Source organism: Macadamia integrifolia, chromosome 4 (genome assembly GCF_013358625.1).
Source record: "Macadamia integrifolia cultivar HAES 741 chromosome 4, SCU_Mint_v3, whole genome shotgun sequence".
NCBI lineage: Eukaryota > Viridiplantae > Streptophyta > Magnoliopsida > Proteales > Proteaceae > Macadamia > Macadamia integrifolia.
Genome location: NC_056560.1, coordinates 22,150,974 through 22,175,012, shown reverse-complemented (window position 1 = coordinate 22,175,012; position 24,039 = coordinate 22,150,974). Strand labels below are relative to the sequence as shown.

The 24,039-nt window shown below is 38.8% G+C and overlaps 1 non-coding gene across 1 annotated transcript; it reads left to right on the top strand.

Moving 5' to 3' along the window:
- The first annotated feature begins 3,226 nt into the window (after positions 1–3,226).
- On the top strand, positions 3,227–3,331 carry LOC122077614. The gene has a single exon (XR_006139861.1). It is a non-coding gene; the product is annotated as a small nucleolar RNA R71 (small nucleolar RNA).
- The last annotated feature ends 20,708 nt before the right edge of the window (positions 3,332–24,039 follow it).

The window sequence follows — 24,039 nt, the reverse complement described above, 5'->3', positions numbered from 1 at the left end:
GACTTATAGCCTTAGCAAGCTTAAAAAAAAATAAATAAATAAACAAAAACAAAGGGAAAAAAAGCAAAAACAAAAAGAACTAGTTTTCCTCCCCCACACTTAGGTCATACAATGTCCTCAATGTATGGAAAGAATTACAAGCAAGGACAATGCAAGGGGGTTATACCTAGGTAAAAGCTAGTCATTTATGTAAAGAGGTTCATGGAGATCCATGAACTCTTCCAGAGTAGAAGGTGCAACTCAATGAAGGGCTTCAACCTTTGACCATTGACCTTGAAAATTTCACCTGTGCTAGGATTTAACCCCTCAATAGCACCATGAGAAAAAACAGTCTGCACAACATAAGGACCATCCCAACGGGATCTCAACTTACCTATAAAAATATGCAACCTAGAATTGTAAAAAAAAACCTTATCACCAAGTGTGAAAGACTGCCTAAGGATGTGTCTATCATGAAAAACCTTGGTTTTTGCTTTATAAATCATAGCATTGTCATAGGCATCATTGCAAAACTCCTCCAACTCAACTAGTTGGAGTCTGCTATGAGTACCAACAGTAGGAAGATCAAAATTCAGTTTCTTTATAACCCAAAGGGCTCTATGCTCTAACTCAACTGGAAGATGACATGCCTTCCCATACACAAGGCGATAAGGAGATTGTCCAAGATCAGTCTGGAACGCAGTTCTGTGAGACCATAAGGCATCCACAAGTCTAAGAGACCAATCCTTGTGATTAAGGTTGACAGTCTTTTTCAAAATTTGCTTAATCTACCTATTGAATACCTCAACATGGCCACTAGTTTGAGGATGATAGGGTATAGCCAGCTTATGGGTTATCCCATATTTCTTCATGAGGGCCTCAAATGATCTATTGAAAAAATGCTAGCCCCTGTCAAAAATGGGATAAATGATCCCATTATCCATCCATTTAAGTTTTTTTTTTTTTTTTGAATGGCTTCCTTTATCACTAGGTTAGCTCTTCTCTGGGGTTCCGTTGAAGGTTTGGAATCCTCCATAAGATGTATATGATGTTGCACAATTGAAGGACTTGTACCCTTGATATCAGCTATGGTCCAACCTAGGGATTCCTTATTGTCTTTTAATACTTTAAGTAATTCCTCTTCCTGGCTAGAAGTCAAATCTGAAGAAATTATTACTGGAAGAGTCTGGTCAGGCCCTAGGAAAGCATACCTCAAATTAGATGACAACTCCTTAAGATCTAGCCTAGGGGACTCAACTATGGAAGGTTTGGGAATGGAATTAGAAGGGGGCCCTAAAGGCTTCACAGGTGTGTGAAGACTCAAGACTTCAGAAAAGGAATTTTCACTATCATTATCCAACTCATTTATACACTCTTGGAATTCTGAATCAAAATCAATATTAAAGTTGGTCATTAAATTATCAGAAAAATCCAGAAAATCCTCAAGCATATTGATCTCTTCTTACATATGTGGTTGCTTGCCTATCCTAAACATGTTAAACTCAACAGTTTGGTTGCTAAAAGATATCCTTAGGAGACCATTCCAACAATTGATTAATGCATTAATGGTAGTCAAGAATGGTCTTCCTAGAATTATTGGGATCTCATCCTTGGTTGAGAAGGGCTTGGTATCTAACAAAATAAAATTAACAAGGAAAATAATTCTCCCACCTTAAGTAAGACATCCTCAACCATCCCTTTAGGAATCTTAATAGACCTATCTACCAATTGAAGAGCAGTTTCAGTGGCTTTTAATTCTCCCAATCCTAGTTGTATATATACATGGTAAGGCAAAAGATTCACATTTGCGCTAAGGTCAAGTAAGGCATGCTCAATGTAGGTATTGCCTATGACACAAGCTATGGTAGGGCTCTCTAGATCCTTATACTTGGCGGCTATAGGATGAGTAATTATGGAACTAATGTTACCTACCAAGAACGCCTTTTCGGGCACACTAGTGATACGTTTGTGAGTACACCAATCTTTTATGACCTTTGCATAGGTGGGGATCGGGATATAACATCCAAAAGAGGGCTATTCACTTCTACATTTTTGAGGAGTTCTAAAATCTTGTCCATGGAAGTAATCTTCTTTTTGTTTACCAAGCAATTAAGAAAAGGGACAAGAGGAACATAAGGACTATTAGGGATTTACCCTTTTTCAGAAAAATCATTTTTGGTTTCCTCAACCAAATCATCTTTAGTTTCAGAAGAATCTTTAGGTTCATCAGACGAATCTGGAACAAGAGGCACACTTATGTCCTCAACAGAAGGAGAGTCAATATAAATAATAGATGGGAAAGATTTAGGAATACTCTATTGGTACTCTCGAACACTCCTAAAGGCATAAACAGAATGGCATTGGTTAGAGGGCCTTGTTGGGTCTGACCTTCTACTATATTCAGTGGTGCATTAGTTGGTGCTTGTGAACTATCAGGTTGTTGATTCCTAGTGTTAGGCTCTGGTTGACTGGGTAAAGTTTCTTTCTCCCTCTCATGCAAAATTGAGACAACTTGGGTGAGGTCTCTCATAAGATTTTGATGGCTTGTCATGAGGAGGGTCATATTCTTTTCCAAATCACTTACTCTACTTGCCTCTCTAGTATTGGTAAACCCAGGGGGTTGCTGATAAGATGATAGGAGAGGGGGCCTAGGAAACTAGCCTAAGGTCCTACATTTGGCTTAGGAAAATTATTTGTGGCTAAAGATTGTTGTGCAAAGGGAGGCCTTTGGGGTCCAAGTTGACCTTGACTATGGAAATTGGAAGGCCTTGCTTAGTTGCTCTAGTTCCAGTAGAAATTTACGTGATTTCTCCATCTTGGATTGTAAGTGTTACTATATGGATTATTTAGATATAAGGCATTCACACTTTCATTGGAAGTGGGCCCAGAGGTGTTGGGGCATTCTTCTATGACATGTCCAGGGAACTAGCACGAAGCACACATCTTAACCAAATTGACTGATGATGGCTCTTTAGGAACAATAGCCTCAATCCTTTTGATTAGGCTATCCAGGTGGGCTTCCTTAGCTACTAACCCATCCACAAAATATCCTTTTCCTCCTATGGTTCTTTCACTCTCTTGGGTTGATTCCTACTCACGGGTTTTGTCAGCTAAGTTAAGTAAGAATTTCCATACCTTTCCTTCATCTGTGAAGGATGTGAATCCCCCAAGGCACATAGACTCTATCATTTGTTTAGTTGGGTAATCAATACCCTCATAAATTATTTGACACAAATGCCATAAGTCTAGGCCATGGTGAGGGCATTCTTGGAGTAGATCCTTGAATCTCTCCATAAGTTTGGAAAATGACTTACTAGGCTTTTGCCTAAACTAGAAGATCATGTCTAAGCTTATTGGTCTTATGAGTTGGGAAAAACTTCTTGAAGATGACAACTGTGAACTGTTCCCATGTGGTTATAGAATTTTTGGGTAACCCATAAAACCACTTCTTAGCTTGGTCTTTCAATGGAAAAGTGATGAACCTAAGCTTAACAACATCATCAGAAAGTTATTGGATCTTAATTAGAACACATGCCTCTTCAAATTCCCTTAGAAATAGGTATGCATCCTCAGAGGTCAACCCATTAAAGTGGGGCAATATAGTGATGTACTGAGATTTGAGCTTAAAATAATTGCCCTGGGCTTGTGGTAGAACTACGTAGGAAGGTTGGGCTGCTCTAGCAGGGTAGAACCTATCTTTCAGAGATTTAGGTGGAGGGTTTTGCTGTTATCCCATATTGAAAGGTATTGATGAGAGTATAGGTATAGAGTCACTACTTGTTGGATCTCTTATTTCTAACCGATTCTCAGTATTACGTACCCACCTAGCACTCATGCAACAGAAAACTACCCACAACTAGAATAAGACAAGCACAAAAGAATGGAATTTTTTTTATTTTGATTTTTTTTGGCTTTTTGTGAGCTTACCGGTAGGGATCCGAGGTTGCTCGATTCCTAAGGTATTACTACAGGGCGAAACCTATCTTTATCATAATGTGAGACTTGGCGAACTCCATCGATAAAACTATTATCACAAGTTATTCTTCTTAGAAATTCAATAAATAATGAAAGAAAAATAAAACAAAACACTCCGATTTATCAAAAGAAAGCAAAAAATAACATGAAACTGTCTCCCCGGTAATGGCGCCAAAAACTTGTTTGAATTTTAAAAGTTACCACAAGTGTACGGATCAATGTAGCTAATGGGTCGAACACAAGGAGAGCAGCCACTTTATTTTATGTTTCTTCTAGTAATGCAAAAGTGCACAGATTAATTAAGGTGATCTATTTCTAACTACCATCCTAACACAAATGTATCTAAAAGCATCCTAACCAACATATCTAAGGAAGTTGGAATTGAAATTGTAATAAAACCTAACCATTCACATCTAACCCTAATCATTCGTCATCTTGAAATTTAAATACACAAACCACGCAATTAAAAAGCAAATAGCTGAAAGTAAAAATACTAAAAAGTAAAGAAAAGTGCAAATAAAGGGGGACAAGCCAGAGAAAGGCACACAAGTAGGTTACCCTATTTAGCCCGACGGATAGACCATAAATAATATGAGCTTCCCTACTTGACCAGAGAGTTACTCTTACAAGGGCTGCTCTACTTAGCATTACGGTAAGGGAGGCAAAGTAAATGACTGAAAGTAAATAACTGAATGTAAAGGCAATAAAAGGATGGTTCTATAGCTAGAGAGGGGCAAAGCCAACACATGCATCTAGCCAAGGACCTTGGGGAAAATGGAAAGCATCAAAGTAAAAACTGAAATTTAAATCCTAAATTAAGAATGAATGGGTAGCCAGAAGAGGGAATAAGAGGGGGTGAGAAGACTTATGTAGAAGCCTACTTACCTGAACTTCAATCCTTGAAATGAAAACTTGATTGATTTGAGATACTACCAGCCCCAAAAACCAAATTTGAATTAAATCGAATCTGAAATTGCTAGGCCTAGAGAAAACAAACCTAAAAGAGAAAAACTGAACTTGAAAGAGATGCTCCACAGGTTGTTCTTGTCACCTAGAACTAAGCCTAGAACTAGAAAACTTCAATACCATAAACAATAAAATAAAAGAATGAATAAAAAACAAACGCCCAGAGAAATCTAAACCCTAAACCCTAAACCCTAAACCCTAAACCCTAAACCCCAAACCCTAAACCCTAAACCCTAAACCCTAAACCCCAAACCCTAAACCCTAAACCCAAAATCCTAAACCCCAAACCCTAAGCCCTAAACCCTAAGCCCTAAACCCTAAACCCAAAATCCTAAAACCTGAACCCTAAACCCTAAACCCGAGACCGTTATGCTAAACCCAAAACCCTAAACCCTAAACCCTAAATCCTAAATCATAAACCCTACACCTTAAACCATAAACCCTAAACTCTAAACCCCAAACCCAAAACTCTAAACCCTAAACCCCCAAGCCTAATCCTTAAATCCTAAACCCTAAACCCTAAAGCCCATTCCCTAAACCCTAAGCCCTAAACCCACAACCCTACACCACAAGCCCTAAACCCTAAACCTTAAACCAAAAACCCTACACCACAAATCCTAAACCCTAAAACCCTAAACCCTAAACCCTAAACTATAATCCCTAAACCCCAAATCCCTAAGCCTAAACCCTTATGCCGAAACCCTAAACCCTAAATCCTAAACCCTAAAACCTAAACCTTAAATCCAAAACCCTAAACCATAAATCCCTAAGCTCCAAACCCTAAACCCAAAACCGAAAACCTAAACCCTAAACGATAAAAGCCTAAAACCTAAAACCCTAAATGCTAAACCCTAAACCCTAAACCCTAAACCCTAAACCCCAAAACCTTAACCCTAAATCCTAAACCTCAAACCCTTAACGCAAAACTCTGAACCCTAAACACAAAACTCTAATCCCTTAACCCTAAACCTTAGACACTAAACCCAAAAACCTAAACCCAAAACACTAAACCCAAAACACTAAATCCTAAGGCTTTAACCCAAAACACTAAACCCTAAACCAAAATCTCTAAAGCTTAAACCCAAAACCCTAAATCCTAAACCATAATACCTAAACCCTATACCCTAAAACTGAAACCTTTAACCCTAAAGCCTATACCCTAAACCCTCAACCCTAAGCCCTACACCCCAAACCCAAAACCCTAAAACCCTAAATCCTAAAACCCTTATCCCTAGACCCTAAAACACTCACCCTAAAACCCTAAAGCCCTATACCTAAAAACCTAAACCCAAAACACTAAACCCGAAACCCTGAACCCTAAACCCGTCAACTTAAAACCATAAACCCAAAACCTTGAAGTCTAAACCCCAAACCCTAAAACCCTAAACCCTAATCCCTAAGCCCTAAACCTTAAACACTAAACCCAAAACATTAAACCCTAAATCCTAAACCTTAAAACCTAATCCCTAAACCCTACACCCTATATGCTAAACCCTCTACCCACAAACTAATCCCCAAATCCTAAACCCTGAACCCTAAAACCTAAAACCTAAACCCTAAAACCTACACCCTAAACCGTAAACCCAAAAACACTAAGCGCTTAACCCTAGACCTTAAACCCATAAACCCTAATCCCTAAACCGTAAACCCTAAACCCAAAAACCATAATCTCCAAACCCTAAACCCTAAACCCTAAACCCCAAATCCTAAACCCTAAACCTCAAGCCCCAAACCCTAATCCCTAAACCGTAAACCCTAAACCCTAAAACCAAAACCCTAATCCCTAGACCCTAGACCCTAGACTCAAAACCTTATACCCTAAACCCCAAAACCTGAACCTTAATCCCTAAACCATAATACCTAAAACCTATACCCTAAAACCTGAAACTTTAACCCTAAATCCAATACCCTAAAACCTAAAACCCAAAACCCTAAAACCCTAAGCTCTAAACCCTTATACCTAGACCTTAAACCCCTAACCCTAAAACCCTCAAGCCCTATACCCTAAAACCTAAACCCAAAAACATAAAATCGAAAACCCTGAACACTAAACCCATTAACCCAAAACCCTAAAGCCCTAACCCTACAACCCTAAAGCCCCATACCCTAAAACCTAAACCCAGAACACCAAACCCAAAATCCTGAACCCTAAACTGTTAACCCAAAACAATAAACCCTAAACCCAAAACCCTGAAGCCTAAACCCCAAACACCAAAACCCAAACCCTAAAACCTAAACCCAAAACCCTAAACTCTAATCCCTAAACCCAAAACCTTAAACCTTAAACACTAAACCCTAAACCTTAGACCGTAAACCCTAAACCTTAAACCTAATCCCTAAACCTTATACCCTATATGATAAACCCTATACCCTAAGACCCTAATCCCTAAACCCTAAACATTCAACCCTAAAACCGAAACCCTAAAACCTACACCCTAAACGCTAAACCCCAAAACCCCAATCCTTAAACCCTAAGCCCAAAACCCTAAAACCTAAACACTAGACCCTAAACCCTAAACCATAAACCCTAAAACCCTGAACCCTAAACCCTAAACCCATATCCCTAAACCCTAAACCATAAACCCTAAACCCTAAACCCAAAAACCTAAACCCTTAAACCCTAAACCTAAAGCGCTAAAACCTAAACCCCATTGCCTAAAGCCTATACCCTAAACCCTAAGCCCTAAGCCCTAAACCGCACCAATTGGTATCAGAGCTAAAGCCATAAGTTTGAGTTAGTTTGCAAACACTAGAGATTATTAGACTTAAACTATCAATGTCTCGTTGTTACTCTATGACTAATCAACTGACTTGCTTAACAAATTAAAGTATATTTCGTATCTGAGCAACTGCCGACTTACAATTAGTATCAGAGTCAAAGTCATAATTTATGTTGCTTAGTAAACACTGGAGAATATTGGACTTAGACTATCATTGTCTCATCATGACTATCTGACTAATCAACTGACTTGTTTAACAGATTAAAATAAATTTGGTATCAGAGAAAAAATAGTAAGATTAAAAATTGGTGTTAGAGTCAAAGATTTAAGTTTCAGTTACTTAGAAAACAATGGAGATAATTGCACTTAGACTGTCATTTTCTGGTTTAGGTTTTAGGATTTAGCATTTAGGGTTTAGGGTTTAATGTGTAAGGGTTACAATTTAGGGTTTAGGGTTTAGCGTTTATGGTTTAGGGCTTTAGGTTTAGGATTTTGGGTTTAGGGTATAGGGTGTAGGGTTTAAGGTTTAGTGTTTAGGGTTTAGGGTTTAGGGTTTAGGGTTTAGGGTTTAGGGTTGAGGCTTTAGGCTACAAGGCTTAGGGTTTAGGGTCTAGGGTTTAGGGTTTAGGGTTTAGAATTTTGGTTTTAGAGTTTAGGGTTTAGTGTTTAGAGTTTAGGTTTTAGGGTTTATAGTTTAGGGTTTAGGGTTTAGGGTTTAGAGATTGGGGATTTAAATTTTAGTGTTTTGGATTTAGGGTTTAAGGTTTACGGTTTAGGATTTAGGGTTTAGGGTTTAGGATTTAGGGTCTAGGTTTAGGGTTTAGGGTTTAGGGTTTAGGGTTTAGAGCTTTAGGGTTTAGGCTTAAGGGTTTAGGGTTGGGGGATTATAGTTATGGGTTTAGTGTTTGTGTTGTAGGGTAGTGGGTTTAGGATTTTAGTTTAAAGGTTTAAGGTTTTCAGTTTAGGGTTTAGGGAATAAGGTTCGGGGTTTAGATTTTAGGGTTTAGGTTTTAGGGGTTAGGGTTTAGTGTTAATGGTTTAGGGTTTAAGGGAAAGTTTTTATGGTTTTTGGGTTTAGGGCTTAGGGATTTAAGGTTTAGGGTTTTGGATTTAGGGTTTAGGGTTTAGGGTTTAGGATTTAGGATTTATGATTTAGGGTTTAGGGTTTAGGGTATAGGGCTTTAGGGTTTAGGCTTAGGGTTTTAGAGTTTGGGGATTATAGTTTGGGGTTTAAGGTTTTAAGGTTTAGGGTTTGCATTGCAGGTTTATGGGTTTTGGGTTTTGGGTTTTGGGTTTTGTGTTTGTGGTGTAGGATTTTGGCTTTTGGCTTTAGGGTCTAGGATTTAAGGATTAGGCTTTGGGGATTAGGGATTAGGGTTTAGGGTTTAATGTTTAGTGTTTAGGGTTTAGAGCTTAGGGTTTATGGTTTAGGGTGTAGGGTTTATGGTTTATGTTTTACGGTTTAGGTTAATGGTTTAGGGTTTAGGGTTTAGGGTTTAGGGTTTAGGGTTTAGTGTTTAGGGTTCAGGGTTTAGGGTTTGGGGTTTAGGGTTTAGGGTTTAGGGTTTAGGGTTTAGTGTTTTGGATTTAGGGTTTAGGGATTATGGTTTTAGGGTTTGGGGTTTAGGGTTTAGGGTTTAGGGTTTAAGTTTTAGGGTTTAGGGTTTAGGGCTTAGGGTATAGGTTTAAGGCTATGAGCTTTAGGGATTAGAGTTTTAGGTTTTGGATTTATGGTTTTGTGTTTTTTTTTTTTTTTTTTATAAATAGTGTGTATGTATTAAAAGGGAAAAAATATACAGAGTATGGCAGCCTCAATTTCCTTTTCTAAGCTGACCAGAAGAGAGAAAAAAAAGGCCCCGAGAAACCAAGCAAGACAGACCCTGCATTACAAGAGGTAAAGAGCTGAAGTAACTGAAATAAAATCACACTCTATAATAGATCTTAAACGCAGCATCATCCTTCACTAAACTATTCAACTCCTCTAGGAAGTCCTGAGGATGAATTATAAACTCATCCTGGGTGGTTGCAAAACTGCCAAACAATTGGCTGGCCTATTCACCTCTCTCCATATATGCTTGAACTCCTTCCGAAGAAAAGATCTCAAAGTAATCTGGATCTTACTTTTAAGGACTTCGATGTTCCTAGGTACTTCAACCACACCATTAGGAATGTCTATAGCCACTTTGGAGTCTGTCCGATAGACACTCTCATGATGTTATTTTCCACAGAAAAGAAAAGTCCTCTGAGAATAGCAAATAATTCTAGCCACTAGACATTTGAACCTTCTCACAAACTAGCAAAAGCAACAAGTGGCACCCCCCCACCTATCTCTGATAATACCTCCATATGATGCTTTATCATGTGTTAGAAAGCCATCACAATGTAAACCAACCATATCCTCTGGTGGCAGATACAAGGAACAAACTCTAGGGATCACTACTTTCCTAGTGTTTAGGGTTTAGGGGTTAGGGATTAGGGTTTTAGGATTTAAAGATTAGGGTTTAGGGTCTAGGGTTTAGGACTTAGGTTTTAGGCATTAGGGTTTAGTGTTTAGGGTTAACGGTTTGGGGTTGAGGGCTTGGTGTTTAGGCTATTAGGTTTTGGGTTTAGGTTTTAAGGTTTAGTGTCTTAGGTTTAAGGTTTTGGGATTGGGGTGTTGGGTTCGGGGTTTGGGTTTTAGGGTTTTGGGTTTAGGGTTTAGGGTTTAGGGTTTAGGGTTTAGGGTTTAGGGTTTAGGACTTAGGGTTAAGGATTAAGATTTTGGGGTTTAGGGTTTAGGGTTTAGGATTTTGGGTTCAAGATTTAAGGTTTAGAGCTTAGGTTATTGGCTTTAGGCTTTAAGGCTTCTGGTTTAGGGTTTATGGTTTAGGGTTTAGGGGATTGGGTTTACAATTTAGGGTTTAGTGTCTTGGGTTTAAGGTTTCGGGATTGGGGTTTTGTGTCCGGGGTTTAGGTTTTAGGGTTTCAAGTTTAGGGTTTAGGGCCTAGGGTTAAGAGATTGGGGTTTAAGGTTTAGGTTTTAGGGTATAGGGTTTAGGATTTAGGATTTTGGGTTTAGGGTTTAGGGTTTGGGGTTTAGGGTTTAGGGCTTAGGTTATTAGCTTTAGGCTTTAAGGTTTATGGTTTAGGGTTTTTGGTTTAGGGTTTAGGGGATTGGCTTTAGGATTTAGGGTTTAAGTTTAAAGGGTTACAGTTTAGGGTTTTAGGTTTAGGGTTACTGGTTTAGGGTTTAGGTCTTAGGGTTTAGGGTTTATGGTTTAGGGTTTAGGGTTAGTGTTTAGGGTTTAGGGTTTAGGGTTTAGTGTGTAGGGTTTAGTGTGTAGGGTTTAGGGTTTATGGTTTTAGGTTTAGGGTCTGGGGAATAGGGTTTGGGGTTTAGGGTTCAGGGTTATTAGTTTAGGGTTCAGTTTTTTGGGTTTAGGGGTTAGTGTTTATGGTTTTGGGTTTGGGGTTTAGGGTTTAGGGTTTAGGGTTTAGGGTTTAGGGTATTGGGTTTTAGGTTTTATGGTTTAGAATTTAGGGCTTAGGTTTTGGGGTTTTGGGTTTAGGGTTTATGGTTTAGTGTGTAAGGTTTCGGATTTTGGGTTTAGGGTTTGGGATATATGGTTTAGGATTTAGGTTTTAGGGTATACGGTTTAGGACTTAGAGTTTATGGTTTAGGTTTTTTGGGTATAGGGCTTTAGGGTTTAGGTTTTAGGGTTACCGGTTTAGGGTTTAGTGATTAGGGTTTAGGGTTTAGGGTTTTAGGGTTTAGAGATTGGAGTGTGGGGTTTAGGGTTTAGGGTTTAGGGTTTAGGGGTTAGGGGTTAGGATATAGGCTTTAGGGTTTAGGATATAGACTTTTGGGTTTAGGGTTTAGGGTTTAGGGTTTATGATTTAGGTATTAGGGTTTAGGGTTTAAGGTTTAAGGTTAGGGGTTTAGGTTTCAGGGTTAGGGTATAGTTCTTTAGGCTTTACTGTATAAGGTTTAAGGTTTTGGGTTTTGGGTTTTGGGTTTTGGGTTTTGGGTTTTGGGTTTAAGGTATAGGGCTTTTGGGTTTAGGCTTAGGGGTTTAGGGTTTAGGGATTAGAGTTTAGGGTTTAGGGTTTGTGGTGTAGGGTTTTGGGTTTACGATTTAAAGTTTAGGATTTAGGGCTTAGGGTTTAGGGTTTAGGGTTTAGGGTTTAGGTTTGGGTTTAGGGTTTGGGGTTTTGAATTTATGGTTTTGGGGTTCGGGTTTAGGGTGTAGAGTTTATGGTTTTGGGTTTAGAGTTTAGGATTTTAGGGTTTGAGATTTTGGGTTTCGGTTTAGTGTTTAGCATTTGGGGGTTAGGGGTAATGGTTTAACATTTAGGGTTTAGGATTTTGGGTTTAGGGTTTGGGGTTTAGGGGGTTTTGGATTTAGGGTGTAGTGTTTTGGGTTTCTGGTTTAGGTTTTCATGATTAGGGTTTGAGGTTTAGGGTTTGGGGTTTTGGGTTTTGGGTTTAATGTTTTTTATGGTTTAGAATTTAGGTTTTAAGTTTTGGTGTTTTGGGGTTAGGGTATTGGGCACAAGTATTTAGGGTTTACGATTTAGGGTCTAGGGTTTAGAATTTAGGGTTTGGGTTTAGGGTATATGGTTTAAGATTTAGGGTTTAGGATTTAGGTTTTTGGGTATAAGGCTTTAGGGTTTTTGTTTTAGGTTCAGGGTTTTGAGTTTGGGGTGTAGAGTTTAGGGTTTTGGATATAGGCTTTAGGGTTTAGGGTTTAAGATTTAGGTATTAGGGTTTAGGGTCTATGTATGACTAATCAACTGCCTTGCATAACAAATTAAAGTACATTTAGTATCAGAGAAAAATTCATAAGACTAACAATTGGTATCCGAGCCTAAACAATAAGTTTGAGTTACTTAACAAACACTGGAGATTATTGGAATTAGACTGTTATTGTCTCTTCGTGATGCTATGACTAATCAACTGACTTTCTTAATAAATTAAAATACATTTGGTATCAGAGAAAAATCATATGACTAACAATTGACATTAGAGCCAAAGTCACAAGTTACATAGCAAACACTGGAGATTATTGGAATTAGACTGTCATTGTCTCGTCATGAAGCTGTGACTAATCAACTGACTTACTTAATAAATTATAAAGTACATTTGGTATCAGACAAAAAATCATAAGACTAACAATTATCAGAGCAATTGTTAGTCATATGATTTTATGATTAGAAAACTCTGGAGACCATTGGACCTAAACTGTCCTTTTCTCGTCATGACTTTATGATTAATCAACTGACTTGCTTAACAAATTAAAGTACATTTGGTATCAGAGATATATTTGTAAGACCGACAGTTGGTATTTTTTTTTTTTATAAGTAGGGAGGGAAGTTGATAACAACCAGGAAGTTCGAACTTGAGACCACCTGGTGAGCATGAGACTTTTGACAATTCGTATTAGAGCCAAAGTCATAAGTTTGTGTTACTTAGCAAACACTGTGGAGATTATTGAAATTAGACTATCATTGTCTCGTGGTGATTCTATGACTAATCAACTGACTTGCTTAACAAATTAAAGTACATTTGGTATCAAAGAAAAAATCGTAAAACAAAAAATTAGTATCAGAGCCAGATCAATAAGTTTGAGTTACCTAGCAAACACAAGAGATTATTGGAATTAGGCTGTCATTTTCTTATCGTAACACTATGACTAATCAACTGACTTGCTGAACAAATTAAGGTACATTTAGTATCAGAGAAAAAATTGTAAGACTAACAATTGGTATCAGAGCCAAAGCCATATATTTGAGTCAATTTGCAAACACTAGAGATTATTAGGCTTAAACTATCAGTGTCTCGTCAGGACACTATGACTAATCAACTGACTTGCTTAAGAAATTAAAGTATATTTCATATCTGAGCAAACCCCAACCAACAATTAGTTTCAGAACCAAAGCCACAAGTTTATATTGCTTAGCAAACACTGGAGATTATTTGACTTAGACTGTCATTGTCTCGTCGAGACTCTCCAAACCCAAAATCCCTAAACCCTAAACCCTAAATACAAAACCTTAAAGCCTAAACCCCAAACTCTAAACCCCAAACCCTAAACCCTAAACCCTAAACCAAAAATCCTAAAGCCTAATCCCTAAACTCTGAACCTTCAACCCAAAACCCTAAACCTTAAAACCTAAAATCTAAACCCTAAACCCTAAACCCTACACCAATACCCTAAATCCTAAAACCCTAATACATAAACCCTAAACCCAAAACCTTAAAACCTAAACCCTAAACCCTACTTCCTATACCCTAAACCCTAAAACCTAAAACAATAATCCCCAAACCCTAAACAATAAACACTAAACCCTAAACCTGAAAACCCTAATCCTTAAACCCTAAGCCAAAAACCCTGAACCCAAAACCCATAACCCAAAACCCTAACCCCTAATCCCAAGCCCAAAAGCCTAAACCTTAAACCCAAAAAACCCAAATCCTTAAACCCTAAGCCCAATACCCTAAACCCTAAACCATAAATCCAAAACCCTAGACCTTAGACCCTAATCCCTAAACCCTAAACCCTAAACGCAACACCCATAACACTAAACCATACACCTTAAACCCTAAACCGTTAATCGAAAACCCTAAACCGTAAACCCAAATCCCTAAAGCCTAAACCCCAAACCATAAAACCAAAACCCTAAACCTTAATCCCTAAATCCTAAACCTTAAACCCGCTTAAACCATAAACCCTAAACCCTAATCCCTAGACTCTAAACCCTAAACCCTAAACCCTACACCCAATACCCTAAACCCTAAACCCTAAAACCTTAATCACCTAAACCCAAAAACCCAAATCCTTAAATTCTTAGCAAAAAACCCTAAACCCTAAACCATAAACCTGAACTCGATACCCTAAACCCTAAACCCAAAACCCTAAACAATATACCCCAATCCCAAAACCCTAAACCTTAAATCCTAAACCCCAAATCATTAACCCAAAACCCTGAATCCAAAACTCTAATCCGTAAACCGTAAACCTTAAACCCTAAACCGAAAACCCTAAATCCTAAATCCTAAACCGTTAACCCAAAACCCTAAACCCTAAACACTAAATCCAAATCCCAAAAGCCTAAACCCAAACCCTAAACCCTAAATAAACCCTAATACCTAAACCCAAAACCCCAAACCCCAAACCCCAAACCCTGAACCCTGAACCCAAAACCCCAAACCCTGAACTCAAAACCCTAAACCCTAAAATCCTAAGCCCTAAACCCTAAAGCCTATACCCTAAACCCTACACCCCAAACCCTAAATCCTAAAAATCTAAACCCTAAACCCTAATCCCCAAAACCTAAACCACTTTTCCTAAAACCTAAACCCAAAAGCCCTATACCCAAAAACCCAAACACAAAACACTAAACACAAAACCCTAAACCCTAAATAGTTAACCCAAATCCCTAAACACTATACCCAAAACCATAAAGCCTAAACTCCAAACCCAAAATCCCAAACTATAAACCCTAAACCAAAAACCCTAATCCCTAAACCATAAACCTTAAATTCTAAACCCTAAACCTTAATCACCTAACCCAAAACCTTACAACCTAAACCCTAAACCCTAAAACCGACTCTAAACCCTAAACCCTTAATGCTAAACCCTAAACTCTAAATCCCAAACCCTAAACACAAAACCCAAAAGCCTAAACCCCAAACTCAATACCCCTATCTCTAAACCCTAAACCTTCAACACTAAACCCTAAACTTGAAAACCTAAAACCTAAACCCTACAACTTATGCCCGAAACCCAATACCCTAAACCCCTAATACCTAAATCCTAAACCCGAAACCTTAAACCTTAAACCTTAAACCTTAAACCCTAAACCCTAAACCTTAAAACCTATACCCTAAACCCTAAACCCTAAACCTTAAACCCTAAATCCTACACCCAATACCCAAAACCCTATACCTTAAAACCCTAATACCTAAACGCTAAACCCTAAACCCTAAACCCTAAAACCCTAAACCCTAAACCCAAAACCCAAAAACCTACATCCTAAACCCAAAACCTAGAAACCCTGATCCTTAAACCCTAAGCCCAAAACCGTAAACCCTAAACCATAAACTCAAAACACTTGACCCTAAACCTAAACCCAAAGCCCTAAACCCTAAACCTTATACCCCAAACAATAAAACCCCAAACCCCAAACCCCAAACCCCAAACCCTAAACCCTAAACCCTAAACCCTAAAGCTTAAAACCTAAACCCAAAAACCCTAAAGGCTAAAATCCTAACCCCTAAACACAAAACCCTAAAGCCTAAACCACAAACTTTATATCCCAAACCCTAAACCCTAAACCCTAAAGCCTAAACCCAAAACCCAAAAACTTACATCCTAAACCCAAAACATAGAAACCCTAATCCTTAAACCCTAGGCCCAAAACCCTAAACCCTTACCCATAAACCCAAAACACTTGACCCAAACCCTAAACAAAAATCCTTAAACCCTAAACCCTAAACCCCAAACCCAAAGTCCGAATCCCCAAACCCCTAACCCCAAACCCTAAACCCTAAACCCTAAACCATAAACCCAAATCCCTAAACCATAAACCTTAAACCCTAAACCCAAAAACCCTAAAGGCTAAAACTCTAAACCCTAAACACAAAACCCTAAAGCCTAAACCCCAAACATTATATCCCAAACCCTAAACCCTAAACCCTACACCCCTAATCCATAAACCGTAAACCTCAAAAACTAAACCTAAACCCTAAACACTACACCCTATATACCCCAAACCCTAAACCCTAAAACCCTAATACCTAAAACCTAAACCCATAACCTTAAACCCTAAACCCTAAACCTTAAAACCTAAACGAAACCCTACACCCTACAACTTGTACCCTATAAACACTAAAACACAAATTCCTAAAACCTAAACCCTAAACCCTAAACCCTAAAACCTAAACCCTAAAACAAAAACCTTATAACCTACACAATAAACCTAAAACCCTAAAACCATAATCCTTAGACCCTAAGCCGAAAACCCTAAACCCTAAACCCTAAACCATAAACCTAAACCCAAAACCCTAATCCCAAAACACAAAACTCTAAACCCAAAACCATAAACCATAAACCATTAAACTAAAACGCTAAACCCTAAACCCAAATCCCTAAAGCCTAAACCCAAACCCTAAACCCCAAACCCTAAACCCTAAACCCTAAACCATTATACCTAAATCTTAAACCATAAACCAAAAACCTAAAACACACAACCTAAACCCTAATCCTTAAATCCTAAGCCCAAAACCCAAAACCATAAACCATAAACACTAAACCCTAAACCTTATACCTGAAACCCAAAGCCCTAAACCCTAAACTGAAAACCCTAAGCCCTAATCCCCAAACCCTAGACCCTAAACCCTAAACAATAAACCCTAAACCCTAATCCCTAAACCCAAAACCTTAAACCCAAAACCCAAAAACCTAAACCCTAAACCCTAAATCCTAAAGCCTATACCCTAAACCCTCAACCCTAAACCCAAAAACCTAAAGCCTAAACCCTAACCCTAAATCATAAGCCCTAAGCCCAAAACCCTAAAGCCTATATCCTAAACCCTCAACACTACACCCCAAACCCTGAACCTAAAAACCAAAACCTAAACCTTTATCCCAAAACCCTAAACCTCTTACCCTAAAGCCTAAACCCTAAAGCCTTATACCCTAAAACCTAAACCCAAAACACTAAACCCAAAACCCTAAACCCTAAACAGTTAACCCAAAACCCTAATCACTAAACCCAAATCCCTAAAGCCTAAACCCCAAACCCTAAATCCCAAACCTTAAACCGTAAACCATAAACCCTATTCTCTAAACCCTAAACTATCATTACAAAACCCTAAACCCAAAACCTTAAAACCAAAACCCTAAACCCTATACCCAAAACCCTAAAACCAAAAACTCTAAACCCCAAACCCTAAATGCTAAACCCTAAACCCTAAACCCTAAACCCTAAAGCCTAAACCCCAAATTCAAAACCCCAAACCCTAACCCCAAAACCCTAATCCCTAAACCCTAAACCTTCAACACTAAATCCTAAACCTTAAACTCTAAACCCTAAACTCCAAACCTTAAAACCTAAACCCTAAACCCTACACCCAATACCCTAAACCCTATACCCTAAACCCCTAATAACTAAACCCAAAACCCTAAACCTTAAACCGTAAAACCTAAACCTTAAAACCTAAACCCAAACCCTAGACTTTAAACCCTTAATCCTACACCCTATACCCAAAACCTTATATACCCTAAAACACAAATACCTAAACCCTAAACCCTGAACCATAAACCTTAAACAATATACCATAAAACCTAAATGCTAAAACTTAAAACCTAAAACCCAAATACCTAAACTCAAAACCCTAAACCCTAAAACCTTAATCCCTAAACCCTAAACCATAAAACAAAAACCCAAAAACCTACATAAATCAAGAACCTAGAAACCCTAGTCCCAAAACCCTAAACCCAAAACCATAAACCCTAAACCCTAGAACCAAAACCCGAAACCCTAAACCATATACCCAAAACAATAAAACCCTATACCCTAAACCCTAAACCCAAAACCCTAAGCCCTAAACCCCAAACCCAAAACCCCAAACCTAAACCCTAAACCCTAAACCCTAAACCCAAATCCCAAAACCCTAGACCTTAAACCCTAAACCCAAAACCCTAAAACCTAAACCCTAAACACAAAACCCTAAAGCCTAATCCACAAACTTTATACCCCCAAACCCTAAAACCTAAACCCGAAACCCTAAAACCCTAATCCATAAACCGTAAACCTTAAAAACTAAACCCTAAATCTTAAACCTTAAACCCTAAACCTTAAAACCTAAACCCTAAACACTACACCCAATACCCTAAACCCTAAACCCTAAAACCCTAATACGTAAACCCTAAACCCTCAACTTTAAACCCTAAACCCTAAACCTTATAACCTAAACCCTAAACCCTACAACCTACACACCCTGAACCCTAAACCCTGAACCCTAAACCCTAAACCCTAAACCCGAAACCCTAAACTCTAAAGCCTAAACCCTAAGGCCTAAACCTTATACCCCAAACCCTAAACCCTAAACGCAAAACCTAAACCCTAAAACCTAAACCCCAAAACTTTAACCCTAAAACCTAAACCCCAAAACTTTAACCCAAAACCCTGAATCCTAAAATCTAATCCCTAAAACCTAAAGCTTAAACCCTAAACCCTAAACCCAAAACTGTTAACCTAAAACCCTAAATCCATAGCCCTAAAGCCTACACGCAAACCCAAACCCCAAACCCCAAACCCCAAACCCTAAACCCTAAACCCTAAACCCTAATACCTAAACCCTATACACTAAACCCTAAACCCAAAAGCCTACACCCTAAACCCACAACCCTAAGTCCTACGCCCTTAAACCCTAAAGCCCTAAACCCTAGAACCTAAACCCTAAACAAAAAACCCTAAACCCTAAATCCTAAGCCCTAAGCCCTAAACCCTAAACCCTAAAGCCTAAACTCTAAACCCTCAACCCTAAACCCTACACCCCAAACCCTAAATCCTAAAAACCAAAACCCTAAACCCTAATCCCTAAAACCTAAACCACTTTTCCTAAAACCTAAACCCAAAACACAAAACACAAAACCCTAAACCCTAAACAGTTAACCCAAAACCCTAACCACTATACCCAAAACCATAAAGCCTAAACCCCAAACCCAAAATCCCAAACCTTAAACCCTAAACCATAAACCCTAATACCTAAACCCTAAACCTTAAATACTAAACCCTAAACCTTAATCACCTAACCCAAAACCTTACAACCTAAACCCTAAACCCTACACCATACACCCTAAAACCAACCCTAAACCCTAAACCTTAAACGCTAAACCCTAAACTGTAAACCCTGAACACAAAACCATAAAGCCTAAACTCCAAACTCTAAACCCCTATCCCTAAACCCTAAACCGTCAACACTAAACCCTAAACCCTAAACCTCAAACCCTAAACCCTAAACCCTAAACCCTAAACTTTAAACCTAAAAACTAATCCCTACACCCTATACCCTAAACCCCTAATACCTAAACCCTAAACCCTAAACCCTAAACCCTAAACCTTAAAACATAAATCCTAAACCCTAAACCCTAACACCTAAACCTTAAAACTTAAACCCTCAACCTGAAAACCTAAACCCTAAAACTTAAAACCTAAAACCCTAATACCTAAAACCTAAACCCTAAACCCTAAAACCCTAAAACACTAATCCCTAAACCCTAAACCCTAAACCCAAAACCCAAAAACCTACATCCTAAACTCAAAACCTAGAAACCATAATTCTTAATCCCTAGGCCCAAAACCGTAAACCCTAAACCATAAACCCTAAACCCAAAGCCCTAATCCCTAAACCTTATACCCCAAACAATAAAACCCTAAACCCTAAACCCTAAACCATAAACCCCAAACCAAAAGACCTAAACCCCAAACCCAAACCCCAAACCCCAAACCCCAAACCCCAAACCCTAAACCCTAAACCCTAAAGCTTAAAACATAAACCCAAAAACCCCAAAGGCTAAAACCCTAAACCCTAAACACAAAACCCCAAAGCCTAAACCACAAACTTTATATCCCAAACCCTAAACCCTAAAGCCTAAACCCTACATCCCTAATCCATAAGCCGTAAACCTTAAAAACTAAACCCTAAACCTTAAAACCTAAACCCTAAACACTACACCTTATACCCCAAATCCTAAACCCTAAAACCCTAATACCTAAACCCTAAACCCTAAACCCACAACCTTAAACCCTAAACCCAAAACCTTATAACCTAAACCCTAAACCCTACACCCAACACCCTATACCCCAAAGCCTAAACACTAAAACACATATCCCTAAACCCTAAACCCTAAACCCAAAACCCAAAACCCTAAACCCTAAACCCTAAACCCTAAACCCTAAAACAAAAACCCTATAACCTACGCAATAAACCTAAAACCCCAAAACCCTAATCCTAAAAACCTAAGCCCAAAATCCTAAACCCTAAACCTTAAACCCAAACCCAAAACCAAAACCCTAAGCCTGAAACCCAAGACTCTAAACCCAAAACCCTAAACCATAAACCTTAACCAAAACGCTAAACCCTAAACGCAAATCCCTAAAGTCTAAACCCAAACCCTAAACCCCAAAACCTAAACCCTAAGCCCTAAACCATTATACCTAAACCCTATACCCTAAACCCCAAATCTGAAACCCTAAAACCCTAATTCCTAAACCCTTATCCCTAGACCCTAAAACCCTAACCCTAAAACCTAAACCCTAAAGCCTTATACCCTACGACCTAATCCCAAAACCCCAAACCCCAAACCCCAAACCCTAAACCCCAAACCCCAAACCCAAAACCCTAAACCCTAAACCCTAATCTCCAAACCTAATCCTTAAACACTAAACCCTAAACCTTAAAACCTAATCCCTAAATCCTACACCCTATATACTAAACCCTAAACATTTAATCCCTAATCCCACCTAAACAAAACCTAAAATCTACAACCTAAACCCTAATCCTTAAACTCTAAGACCAAAACCCAAAACCATAAACCATAAATCCTAAACCCTAAACCTCATACCCCAAACCCAAAACCCTAAACCCTAAACCAAAACCCTAAGCCCTAATCCCCAAACTCCAAACCCTAAACTCTAATCCCTAAACCCAAAACCTTAAACCCAAAACCCAAAACCCAAAAACCCTAAACCCTAAAACCTAAATCCTAAGCCCTAAACCCTAAACCCTAAAGCATATACCCTAAACCCTCATCCCTAAACCCAAAAACCTAAACCCAAAAACCTAAACCTTAAACCCTAAACCCTACATCCTAAGCCCTAAACCCTAAACCCTAAAGCCTCAACACTACACCCCAAACCCTGAACCATAAAAACCAAAACCCTAAACCTTTATCCCAAAAACCTGAACCCCTTACCCTAAAACCTAAACCCTAAAGCCCTATACCCTAAAACCTAAACCCAAAACACTAAACCTAAAACCCTAAGCCCTAAATAGTTAACCCAAAACCCTAAACACTAAACACAAATCCCTCAAGCCTAAACAGTTAACCAAACACCCTAAACACTAAACCCAAATCCGTAAAGCCTAAACCCCAAACCCAAAATCCCAAACCTTAAACCGTAAATCACAAACACTATTCCCTAAACGATAAATACTAAACCCTAAACCTTAAACCCTAAACCCAAAGCCTTAAAACCTCAATCCTAAACCCTATACCCAATACCCTAAAACCAAAAACCCTAAACGCTAAACCCTAAACCCTTAACACAAAACCTTCAACACTAAACCCCAAGCCTTAAACCCTAAACCCTAAACCCTAAACCCTAAACCTTAAAACCTAAACCCTAACCCCTACACCCAATACCCTTAACCCTATACCCTCAACCCTAACACCTAAACCCAAAACCCAAAACCTTAAACCCTAAAACCTAAACCTTAAAACCTAAACCCTAAACGCTAAACTTTAAACCCTAAATCCTACACCCTACACCCAAAACCCTGTACCCTAAAACACAAATACATAATCCCTAAACCCTAAACCCTAAACCTTAAACCCTAAACCATAAAACCTAAACAATAAAACTTAAAACCTAAAACCCATATAACTAAACCCGAATGCCTAAACCCTAAACCATAAAACCAAAACCCAAAAACCTACATAAATCCAAAACCTAGAAACCCTAGGCCCAAAACCCTAAAACCTAAACCCTGGATCCAAAACCCGAGACCCTAAACCATATACCCCAAACAATAAAACACTAAACCCTAAACCCTAAACCCAAAACCCCAAACCTCAAACCCAAAACCTAAACCCTAAACCCTAAACCCTAAACACTAAACCCAAATCCCTATACCATAAACCTTAAACCCTAATACCTTAAACCCTTAACCTTAAAACCCTAATACCTAAACCCTAAACCCTAAACAATAAACCCTAAAACACTAATCCCTAAACCCAAACCCTAAACACCAAACCCTAAGCCCTAAAACCAAAACTCTAAAACCAACAGAATAAACCAAAAACCCAAAAACCCTAATCCTTAAACCCTAAGCCCAAAACCCTAAACCCTAAACCCTAAACCATAAGCCTAAACCCAAAACCATAAGCCATAAACCCCGAACCCCAAACACTAAACCCTAAACCCTAAACCTTAATCCCTAAACCCTAAACTTTAAACCCTAAACCTAAAAACCTAAACCCAAAACCCAAAAACCTAAACCCAAGACACTAAACCAAAAATCCTAAACCGTAAACCTAAATCTCTAATGCCTAAACCCCAAACCCTAAACCCTAAACCTCAATCCCGAAGCCCTAAACCTCAAACACTTAAGCCTAAACCATAAACCCTAAACCCTAATCCCTAAATCGTAAACCCTAAACCCTACACCCTATACACTATACCATAAACCCTAAACCCTAAACCCTAAAACCCTAACTCCCTAAACCCAAAAACAAAAATCCTTAAATCCTAAGCCCAAAACTCTAAACCCTAAATCATAAACCTTGAACCCTAAACCCTAAACCCAAAACCCTAAGCCCTAAACCCTAAACTCTAAACCCTAAACCCTAAACCCTAAACCTTAAACCCAAAATCCTAAACCCTAAATCCTACAGCCCAAACCCTTAACCCAAAACCCTGAACCCTAAACCTTAAACCTAAAACCCTAAGCCCTAAACCCCAAACCCCAAACCCCAAACCCCAAACCCTATACCCTACACTCTAAACCCAAAACTCTACTCCCTAAACCCTAAACCTTAAACCCTAAACCCAAAAACGTAAACTCAAAACACTAAACCCAAAACCCTAAACCGTAAACCCTAAACCCTAAATCCTAAAACCTTATACCCTAAACCATTATGCTAAACCCAAAACCCTAAACCCAAAACTCTAAACCCTTAACCCTAAACTCTAGACCCTAAACTCTAATCCCTTAACCCTAAATCCTAAACCCTAAACCCTAAACCCCAAACCCTAAAGCCTATACCCTAACCGTTAACCCTAAGCCCTACTCCCCAAACCCTAACCCCTAAACCCTATAACGTAAAACCAAAACCTAGAACACTAAACCCAAAACCCTAAACCCTAAATCGTAACCCAAAACCCTAAACCCTAAACCCAAAACCTTAACACTAAACCCGAGACCTTTAACCCTAAACCCTGAACCTTGCAACCTAATCCCTAAACCCTACACCCTATATGCTAAACCCTAATCCCTAAACCCTAAACCCTAAACCCTAAACCCTAAACCCTAAACCCTAAAACCTACACCCTAAACCCTAAACCAAAACCCTAAATTATTCAGGAGAAATCAAGGTCTGTGAGGTTCAGCTATGGCTACTAGGCCAGT